General features: G+C 38.8%; 1 non-coding gene across 1 annotated transcript; it reads right to left on the minus strand.

The window, feature by feature from the left end:
- Window positions 1-9171: 9171 nt before the first annotated feature.
- LOC112793751 (small nucleolar RNA R71) lies at window positions 9172-9275 on the minus strand. Its single transcript, XR_003198448.1, has one exon. It is a non-coding gene; the product is annotated as a small nucleolar RNA R71 (small nucleolar RNA).
- Window positions 9276-9489: the final 214 nt, after the last annotated feature.

Raw genomic sequence — 9489 nt, forward strand, 5'->3', positions numbered from 1 at the left:
TACCAACGTTAGTGACACTCACCTTTGTCACTAACGTTGGACCAACCCAAGAGTGCCCACGTTAGTGGTCACGTTAAGACCACTAACGTGAGAGATAACATGATAAGCCAACGTTAGTGACACTCACCTTTGTCACTAACGTTGGAGATGACAATCACTACCACGTTAATCTAATTAATGTGAACTCTAACGTGGGAAGGAGGGGCGTTTGGAGCGTTAGTGATAATGGTAAGTGTCACTAAGGCTCTCGAAGCTTAGGCATGCCCACATTAGGAGTCACGTTAGTTATAGTTAGAGTCCTCAAGTTCCAGTCTTTCCTTGGGAAAAGTTAGAGTTATTGGATCTCGAATTAATTCTTGATGAATTTCAATTTTCAGTCAATAATGAGTTTGATAACTCAAGAGTTACCAATTAATCAACCAAAGCCAAAAGGGAATAAAATCTACTTGAATGAAAATAATTTGGATAGACACAAGCATCAATGACATATAAGTCTGAAATATCTTAATTGTATTAATAAAATAAAATCAATCCAAATATGAAACATTGAAAATAAATAAATACAAAGGACATTGAACCTGAGATTGAGAGTCACTCCTAAAACTAAGAGAAGTCCTAAATCTTAATCCTAAGAGAGAGGAGAGAACCTCTCTCACTAGAAACTACATCTAAAATTGTGAAAAGTGAATTATTCAAGCCTCTTCATGAATGGATGCATTCCCCCACTTTATAGCCTCTAATCTGTTTTCTCTGGGCCGAAAACTGGGTCAGAAACAGTGCAGAAGTCACTTCCAGTGCTTTTTGGTGCGTACAGGTCGCGGCCAAGTGACGTGGAGGCGTCGCCCACGCGGCCGCGCAGATTAAAGTTCGCAGATGCGATGCGTCCGCGTGGATCACGCGTCCGCGTCACCTAGCGTCAAGGCAACTATGGCATATTATATATCAAATTGATGTCCCGGACGTTAGCTTTCCAACGCAACTAGAACCGCATCGTTTGGACCTCTGTAGCTAAAGTTATAGCCGTTTGAGTGTGAAAGAGGTCAGGCTGGACAGCTTAACAACTTCTCCAACTTCTTGTATTCCTTCCACTTTTGCGTGCTTCCTTTCCATCCTCCAAGCCATTCCTGCCCTATAATATCTGAAAACACTTAACACACATATCAAGGCATCTAATGGTAATAAGAGAGGATTAATAATAATCAAATATAAGATCAAAGAAGCATGTTTTCAATCATAGCACAAAATTAGGAAGGAAAATGTAAAACATGCGAATTGTATGAATAAGTGAGTAAAGAGTTGATAAAAACCACTCAATTGAGCATAAGATAAACCATAAAATAGTGGTTTATCAACCTCCCCACACTTAAACAATAGCATGTTCTCATGCTAAGCTCAAGAGAAACTATAAAGAGATGAAGAGGAATGATAGAATGTATGAGATGCAACCTATGAATGCAACTAAATGCAAAAATGTTTCTACCTACTTGGTAAAAAAGTAAATAAATCTTTCAAGAATAAATATGAACTGGATTTCACTAATTCAAATCACAAAATACAATACAAATAACTTGCAAGAAAAAGATAGCTCATAAAAGCAGGGAACATAGAATTAAGCGCTAAACCCTTACTTGGTAGTGTATATCACTCTAACTCTCAAGTGTCTAGGGTCAATTCTCTCAATTCTCTACTAATCTTGCTTTCTCTAGCTTGCTCTTCATCTAACAGTCAACAAAAATTTAATGCACCAATACACAAATCAAGAGGTCTTTTTAAGGGTTGTAATGGGGTTAGGGTCAAGGTAGGATTGTATTTGGCCAAGTAGACTAAAATTTGAATCCTTAATTAACATAAACTTCCCACCTAACTTAAGACAATCCATTTAATTAAAATGCAAAATCTAACTTCCCATTAACTGTGCTTTCCACATGTTCATGCATCCTAACATTGAGTTTAGTACATATGCATTAATACCAACACTTACTTTGGGGAATTTTGTCCCCTTTTATTAATTGCTCTTTTTTTTTCAATGCATATGATTATGGTATTGAATGCAATAATATGTGCTCAACTATTATTTTGCACATTTTCACTAAAATATACAACACCCAATTATTCAAACCAAATAATTTCAAACCCAACTTCCCCACACTTAAATCATGAGCACTTTTACTAGTCTAAGCTAACCAAGGATTTAAATTAAGGACATTATTATTTTTCGCTTAGAGTTAGTAATGAGCTAAAGTAAAGAACAAATGGGTATATTAGGCTCAAATTGGTTTGCAAAGGATAATGAAAGGGTAAGGCGATATGGGTATGTAAGCTTAGTGAAACAAAGGCCTCAATCATATCAGTGCATGCATACATCAACCAATGGAAATATAGAATTAAGCAAGACAAAAATCACAATTTTAGAAAGAGAAACACACATCAAAAATAAAATATTGGTTGATAGAATGCAACCAATCAAATAGGATCAAAATCTCACTGGTTTTGTGTGTTCAAGCTCTAAGCTATGTTCCAAAATAATATTTCTTCAAACAAGTTTTTCAAAAAGTTTTATTCAAATTAGTGAAATATTATAGAAATTTATTGAAAAAGAAAATATTACTTTAACCAAGTGGTAAAATATGCACACAAAAAAATAAACATGCAATCAAACATGCAAATGCAACAATGAAAAACAAAAATTGTTGTTGAGAAGGAACTAACTAACCCGCGGAGATCGGTATCGACCTCCCCACACTTAAAGATTGCACCGTCCTCGGTGCATGCTGAGATGTGCAGGTGGATGGGGGTTGTGGTTCCTCAGCTGGTGCTCTCTTGTGTTCCTTTCCTTGCCGGTGGTTTGGGAGTAGCTTTCTCTCTTTACCCTTCTTGGTGGCCATCCTGAAAGGGGAAAAAGGAAAGTAACAAGTAAAGCTAGGGGATCCAGCAAGGAAGAGAGCGGGAAAGGTGGTAATCAATGCACAGTAAAGAAGAATAATGTTAACACATGGTCATGACTACATGTGAAAAGTCATCAATGAAAATATAGTAAGTGCATGTGATGACAGTTAAATGCAAGATGTTTATTGGCATGCTGGCAAAGGCATGAGTAGCATAGATCAAGTATTCAATGTCCAAGTTGGATTACCAAGTCTTCCAAACTAATAATATGTTTGTAAAAATAATTATATTTAAATAATAAAATAGAGAAGGGGTTATGTGAAAAGCAGGCATTTAGAGTAGTAGATTTAAAAAAAATCTAAAAATAGTGCAAAATGCCATATGGGCGTTTTCACAAACACATAGCATGCATGTTAAATAAGGTATGGAAAATGTTAATTAGAACATGCAAGCACCCTTATAATAATATATAATTGTTTAAACAAATCCCAAATAATCCATAAGCAAAATATGGGAAATAATGACCCAAATAAATTTCCAACACCAATTAAAGGAAAAAAGAAGAAAAAGAAAGGAAGGAAGAAAGAAATAAGAAAGGAAAGAAAAGATTTAGATTTGGGGGAGAAAAGAGAAGATATCTTGGCTGATCTGGATAAGCTGTGCGGCGCAGGCGACGCGAACGCGTGAGTGACGCGTTCGCGCGGTTGGTGCTATTGTCAAGTGACGCGGCCGTGTGGGGCACGCGTCGCGTGGGTGAATTCATGCTACAGGCGCGAGGGCAGCCGCGCACTCGTGCAACTTTCTGTTCAAAATCTTATTTTGCCAAAAATCTGGGTGACGCGGTCGCGTGGGTGACGCTATCGCGTGGATGGCCATTTTTGAAAGACGACGCGGCCGCGTGGGGCACGCATTCGTGTGGGAGGGCTTGGGCTTCTAGCACGAGTCTAGCCCAATTCCAGCACAACTTTCGGCCATGCACCTTTTTGATGTCGATTTTCATGGCACGCAGCCGTGTGGGTGACGCGGTCGCGTGGGAGGCCAAAGTTCCACATGACGTGGTCGCGTGAGCGACGCGGTCGCGTGGTGTCAAAGTATGCTAAAGGCGCGCCTCCAGCCATGCTCTCGCGTGACTCTCTGTTCATTTCTTTTCTTCCCAACGCACTAGTGACGCAAACGCGTCAGCGACGCTGCCGGGTCGCGTGCGTGTTTTCCCTTTTTTTATTAAGTAATTATGTAGTATGCAATATGCAGTGTTAATGTAGATGCTATGAAAACTTCCAGGTTCAATGAAAATAAAATAAAATAAAAAAATAAACAACACGAAATAAAATTGAAAAAGAACGATCATACCATGGTGGGTTTTCTCCCACCTAGCACTTTTAGTTAAAGTCCTTAAGTTGGACCTTTGGTGAGCTCCCTGTTATGGTGGTTTATGCTTGTACTGATCCAGGAATCCCCACCAATGTTTGTACTTTCAGTAGCCTTCGGGGTCCCAAACTAAGCATGTAAAGCCCTTAAGAAGCTTCAAACAGATTCTTAGGCTCCCGGGGTGACAAATGTCAGAACAGATTCTAGGTTTCCAAACCTCACTTTTACACCCGTTTTTGTCTTGATCTACATTTTTCCAGCCGGGTGAAAGGTGATCTGAATTCTCACTGCAGCGACCAAACAGCTTCCTAGACCCATTCAGTTGAGCTTTACACCAACCTTTGCGTTTAAACTTAAAGCTTCCAACCATAATGAACCTTGCAGGACAATTCTTACCACTGGCCATCTTCTGCTTACTCTTAATGTCACAAAGAGTTCTAAGTTGACCATCTGTCTCCAGTAGCCCATATTTAAGTGGAATTAGAAAGCTAAGGGATATGAATTTTACCCACTTGAATGTTGTGAAGGATGATGGCAACTTAGGGGGAGGTATTTTTAATGAAATTGCCTGCTCCACTCCCTTGTGCTCTTCTCTGATAATTACCACCTCTTTGCAAGTTTCTTCAATTTCAACCTCGTCCTCTTGGTAGCTTTCTTCCAATTTAATCTCTTCTTTATTGTTTACCAAGGGCATGTGAGGTTGTGCTTCTTCTTCTTTAAACTCCATCTCTTGATCAACCTCTTCCAAGTCTTCAACTGTGATATGCCTTGGAGGTTGTACACCCTCCTCAACAACAAATTCAAACTCCTTAGAAGAGGGTTCTGTGACTTGAGGTTCTCGTGGAGGTTCTGCATCTCCTAAATCTTCAACCACTTCTTCCTCTGTAACTATTATAGCCTTCCTCCACTTGTTCCAGTACAAAGTCATGTTCCGTACTGTCCACTGGAGTTTCTAGTATCTCCTTCATGCTACGTTCTTCATTAGATTGTCCACATGAAGCCATGGGGGTTCCTTGAGTGTCCGAACATCGGGAAGCTAATTGATTTATTGCTTGATCCAGTTGGCGAAGGGTTGCTTGAAGTTTTGCACATGGTTTCGTGAGACGATCCGTTGAATCTTGCTGCGCTTGGCTATCATAAGTAGGATCATAGTGCTCTTGGATTGATGGATATGGAGATGGCAAATATTGAGGTAGTGGTTCTTGGGAGTAATTGGGTTGGAATTGGGGTGGTTCTATATATAGTTCATATGGCTCATAAGGTGGTTGGTGTGGTGGATGAGGGTTAGGGTCATATGGAAGTGAATGGTGAAAAGGGGCTTGTGAGTATGGTGGTTCAAAATTATATTGAGGAGGAGAGGGTTCATAGGCATATGGTGGGTCTTGTTGGTAGTCCAAAGAGTGCTCACCATAGCCATTGCCTTGATATGTATCACAGAATAGTTGTTGATAGCCCATTGGAGGTGGTTGTTGCCATGAGGGTTGATCAAATCCTTGTGGCTCCTCCCATCTTTGATTGTTCCAACCATGGTGCATGTTGTCATTATAATCTCCTCTTCCTGCAACATAATTATAACTAGACTCATAGCCAAAGGGGTGAGAGTTCATAGTAGTGAGAGATAATAAAAACAAAAACTAACAAAAAAGGAAATTTTTTTGAAAAATATTTACAATAACCAATAATAAGGCACACGTTTGCAATTCCCCAGCAACGACGCCATTTTGACGTTAGGATTTTTGCTAGTAAAGAATTTATAAAAATATTCGCGTTGTAGATATAGCTTCTAAACTAACAAAAATCCCTTCGTGCAAACGTTTTGGTTGTCACAAGTAACAAACCCCTTTAAAATTGATAACTGAGTATTTAAACCTCGGGTCATCTTCTCAAGAAATTGCAGGGAGGTATGTTCTTATTATTGGTTATGAAAAAGTGTGTTTTGGGGTTTTGGAGTTTGGGCAATGGGCACAAGCATATTTAAATGACAAGTAAAATAAATTAACAATAATAAAATCTCTTGGCAAGGTATGAAGAACTGGAAGTCCTATCCTAGTTATCCTTATCAATTATGATGAGAATTGGATTTTTCTCCCACTTTGTTAACCTCTAACTATGAAGGTAAGTTAAGTGAATGAATTAATTCGAATCCTCAAGTTCCAGTCTTTCCTTGGGAAAAGTTAGAGTTATTGGATCTCGAATTCATTCTTGAAGAATTCCAATTTTCAGTCAACAACGAGTTTGATAACTCAAGAGTTACCAATTAATCAACCAAAGCCAAAAGGGAATAAAATCTACTTGAATAAAAATAATTTGGATAGACACCAAGCATCAGTGACATATAAGTCTGAAATATCTCAATTGTATTAATAAAATAAAATCAATCCAAATATGAAACATTGAAAATAAATAAATACAAAGGACATTGAACCTGGGATTGAGAGTCACTCCTAAAACTAAGAGAAGTCCTAAATCCTAATCCTAAGAGAGAGGAGAGAACATCTCTCACTAGAAACTACATCTAAAATTGTGAAAAGTGAATTATTCAAGCCTCTTCATGAATGGATGCATTCCCCCACTTTATAGCCTCTAATCTGTTTTCTCTGGGCCAAAAACTGGGTCAAAAACAGCCCAGAAGTCACTTCCAGTGCTTTCTGGTCTGTACAGGTCGCAGCCAAGTGACGCGGAGGCGTCGCCCACGCGGCCGCGCGGATTAAAGTTCGCAGATGCGACGCGTCCGCGTTTCCTAGCTTCAGGGCAACTATAACATATTATATATCAAATTGAAGCCCCGGACGTTAGCTTTCCAACGCAACTAGAACCGTGTCGTTTGGACCTATGAAGCTAAAGTTATAGCCGTTTGAGTGCAAAGAGGTCAGGCTGGACAGCTTAACAACTTCTCCAACTTCTTGTATTCCTTCCACTTTTGCGTGCTTCCTTTCCATCCTCCAAGCCATTCTTGCCCTATAATATCTGAAAACACTTAACACACATATCAAGGCATCTAATGGTAAAAAGAGAGGATTAATAATAAGCAAATATAAGATCAAAGAAGCATATTTTCAATCATAGCACAAAATCAGGAAGGAAAATGTAAAACATGCGAATTTTATGAATAAGTGAGTAAAGAGTTGATAAAAACCACTCAATTGAGCATAAGATAAACCATAAAATAGTGGTTTATCAAGCATGTATTCTATTCTACCATTTTTCATTTCCATTCCCAGAGCTATGAACAACTAAACCTCTTTTATTGGGTTAGGGAGCTCTGTTGTAATTTGATGGACCAATTATAGTTTTCATTCTTTTTCCTCTTTTTTTTTCTCTTAATTTGACTAGAAAGCTTTCAATCTTAATTCAATTCGTTAGTTGTCTTGGAAAAGAAACTCTCCATAATTGGATCTCCTCTTAGCCTTGGAAAAGGGATGAGGAGATCATGCTAGAAATGCTTTCTCATGTTAGACCAAATTGGGGTTTGGGCGGATATAGTGACATGTAATCCTCCCAACACTTTGATTTGGAAATAAATGTGATATAAGCAGTGACCATACTTCATCTCTTCCCATGAGCAATTAAATCAAGAAATTGGGCAATTGTTCAAGCTTAGAGAGATTGGATTGCCAAGGAATTGGGATCCAATCACTTAAGATTGCCAAGGAGATCAATGAATGCATTGATTGAGGAAGAGATGAGAATGAACTTGATCCGGAGAATGCAACATCTCCTAAGCCCAATGAATTTCCCATCTCTGATCTTACCATTTCTCTTTACTTTATGCCATTTATTTCCATGTTCATTCCCCCATATCGCCATTTAAGATTCTGCACTTTATTTTCTGCAATTTACTTTCCCGCCATTTAATTTCCTGTAAATCTCAACTACATTTCTGTTTAGCTCAACTAGCACACTCTTCCAACTAAATTTGCTTGACCAATCAATCCCTGTGGGATTCGACCTCACTCTATTGTGAGTTTTTACTTGACAACAATTCGGTATACTTGCCGAAAGAAAATTTGTTGATAGACAAGTTTTCGTGCATCAAGTTTATGGCGCCGTTGCCGGGGATTGATTTTGTATCGACAATGATTAAGTTGGAGTTCACTAGATTGAGCATTTTCTTTTTATTGTTTAATTTTCCTAGTCATTTTCTCTTAGTTTCAATTAATTTTCTTCCTCATCCCCTATCCCCTCGTTGTTTTCTTTTTCTTTGACTTTACTTACAATTCTGCTCTCTAACCCACTAACTGTTTGATAATTTTCACCACTCACAATAACAATCACTCTAACAAGAATAATCAATCCATTTTATTTCTTGCTGTGTGCTCTGTTAGTTGTATGATAGGGAGAAGAAGCGGAGCTTCAACTTCTTTTGATTCGGAACCTGAGAGGACCTTCCTTAGATTGAGGAGGGAAGCAAGAGGAAAAAGAGTTGTTGGTGCTGAGGAAGAGGAAGAGTACTTTGAAACAAACATGGAGGAGAACTTGAAAAACAACCATGAAGAAGAAGCTCACAACCATGCCAAAGAAGGCCCTGTGAATTATGCTGGGCAAGAAAGGAGAGTTCTAGGCTCTTACATCAATCGAAACCCAGAAAATTATGGAAGTAGCATCCAAAAGCCCACCATACATGCCAACAACTTTGAATTAAAACCCCAACTCATCAACCTTGTTCAGAACAACTGTTCATTCGGAGGAAGTACCCAAGAAGACCCCAATCAACATCTAACCACCTTCCTAAGAATATATGACATTGTGAAGTCTAATGGTGTCCATCTGGATGTCTATAGACTGCTGTTGTTTTCCTTTTCACTCAGGGACAAAGCATCTAAGTGGCTGGAATCATTTCCAAAGGAAAGCTTAACAAATTAGGAGGATGTTGTAAACAAGTTTTTGGCAAGATTCTACACTCCTTAAAGAATCAATAGGCTGAGAGCTGAGGTACAAACCTTCAGGCAACAAGATGGTGAAACTCTCTATGAGGCATGTGAGAGGTTTAAGGACTTAACAAGAAGATGCCCACCTGACATGTTCAATGAATGGGTTCAACTGCACATTTTCTATGAAGGTCTGTCTTATGAGTCAAAGAAGGCCATAGACCATTCATCAAGGGCTCTCTAAATAAGAAGGAAACCATTGAAGAAGCCATAGATGTCATTGAGACTGTGGCTAAGAATGACTACTTCTATGCTTCTGAAAGGAGTAACACTCGAGGAGTAATGGAGCTGAACCACATAGATGCAT

This window comes from Arachis hypogaea, chromosome 3 (genome assembly GCF_003086295.3).
Source record: "Arachis hypogaea cultivar Tifrunner chromosome 3, arahy.Tifrunner.gnm2.J5K5, whole genome shotgun sequence".
Taxonomy (NCBI): domain Eukaryota; kingdom Viridiplantae; phylum Streptophyta; class Magnoliopsida; order Fabales; family Fabaceae; genus Arachis; species Arachis hypogaea.